This window comes from Neodiprion fabricii, chromosome 6 (assembly GCF_021155785.1).
Source record: "Neodiprion fabricii isolate iyNeoFabr1 chromosome 6, iyNeoFabr1.1, whole genome shotgun sequence".
Lineage (NCBI taxonomy): Eukaryota > Metazoa > Arthropoda > Insecta > Hymenoptera > Diprionidae > Neodiprion > Neodiprion fabricii.
Window position 1 is genome coordinate 6,954,996 of NC_060244.1, and position 1,764 is coordinate 6,956,759.

The following is a 1,764-nucleotide window of genomic DNA, read 5'->3' on the forward strand; positions in this document are numbered from 1 at the left end:
AAAAGCGCTACGTATTTTCTGCGCTCAAGGTCCACTACTTGCGGAAACTTGACTTCCAGGACAAGCGCCCGATGGTTCCTGCGCTCCAGGTTCACTACCTGGTGAAACTCGACTTCCAGCACGAACGCTCCGTGGTTTCTGCGCACCAGGTCCGCTACCTAGTAAAACTCAATTTCAGGAAGAAGTGCTCCGAAGTTTCTGAGCTCAGGTTCACTACCTGGTGAAACTCAACTTCCAGGACAAGCGCTCCGTAGCTTCTGCGCTCCAAGTCCACTACCTAATGAAACTCGACTTCAGAGACATGTGGTGAATAAGGAGGAAGAGGACGAGGATTTCTGCTGAGTGAGTAAAACATTTCTATGATATTTAATGGCTATTGTAATTATATTTTATCTGAAATTTTTTGAATCTTGTCATGTGTACAATAAATCATTTCAATTCATTTTTCACGCAAGCACAAATTCGGTAGCTATGAATGCGCTAATGGAATTAATAATATTGTTAATTACTTAACTGATTATATTAATCCTTACGTAATGTTTTGGATGTGTTCTTATACTGAAAATATTTATTGCTATTTCAGGTAAAACCCGAGGTGGTTAACGGTGGTTGGAAGTGGTCGGAGTTGAACGAGGAGGAGGATGAGGACTTGTGCTCGGTGAGTAAAACATTTTTATAACATTTTATGGCAATTGTAATTATATTTCATCTGAAATATTACAAACTTGTCACGTTTACAATAAATTATTTCAATTCATTTTTCGCGCAAGCACATGTTCAGTAGCTTCAAATGGGCTAGTAAAATTTATTATATTATTAATTAATTAATTAATTCTATTAATCCTTGAACAATATTTTTGATGTGTTCTTATACTAAAAATATTCATTACTATTCAAGGTATAACCCGAGGTAGTTCGCGTTGGTTGCGGGTGATCGAGGTGGGCGAGGAGGAGGACGAGGATGACGAGGACTTGTACACTGTGAGTATAACATTTTTATCATATTCATTAGAGTAGGAGTAGGATCAGAAGTAGGAGTAGTAGGAGTAGAAGTAGAAGTGGTAGAAGTCGGAGTAGGAATAGGAGTAGTCGTAGTAGTAGGAGTTGGAGTAGAGTAGGAGTAGAAGTAGATGTATGCGGTGAGGGGCGGGGAGGGGATATTATCATATCAAGTTATCAGTAATAAGCAATTGCGGGTAAAATATTAGCTTACTTTTGTAAGTATTTATGAATATAGCCTCTATGAATATTCATTGTTGGTGTATAAGGTCTGGCAACGTACCTACCTTCTGTAAGAGATTTTGAAGATTTTCAACATAATTATGTTTCAGTTCTGTGCCCCACGTGGTGATCCACTAGTACACATCCTCCGATGTGACATCGCTGTGCTACGTATAAAGGAGAAAAGATTTATTAAGGTGCAAATTGCTCCTCTCTTCTTGCCATTGTGCTTTCAGCCATTGTTGTGTTGTGTGTTTAAAATTTAGGACAGTACATAATATAGAATAACAGGTACAGCTACGAATATAGCACTGCAATAAATCTTATAGGAATGAGCTCACATTGAGATTTCTCTGTATTTATAACTCGACGCGAGAAGGCAAAAATCAATGTAATGCCATCTGTAAGGTAATTGGACTCGTATTTGCACTACGAGAACTCGTTGGGCATTTTGCAGTGAAATTTGAAAAATTGTTGTACAAGAACTTAAATAACTATAAAAATGGATAAAAAATATTATCTCTAATAGTGAATGTAGCTAAT

At 37.6% G+C, this 1,764-nt stretch overlaps 1 long non-coding RNA gene across 2 annotated transcripts; it reads left to right on the top strand.

Moving 5' to 3' along the window:
- The first annotated feature begins 270 nt into the window (after nt 1-270).
- LOC124184691 lies at nt 271-1,399 on the top strand. Of its 2 annotated transcripts, XR_006871240.1 has the most exons (4): nt 271-342; nt 584-658; nt 899-981; nt 1,332-1,399. It is a non-coding gene; the product is annotated as an uncharacterized LOC124184691 (long non-coding RNA). The 2 variants fall into 2 exon arrangements; XR_006871241.1 differs by lacking the exons at nt 271-342; nt 899-981 and having other exon boundaries at nt 558-658.
- The last annotated feature ends 365 nt before the right edge of the window (nt 1,400-1,764 follow it).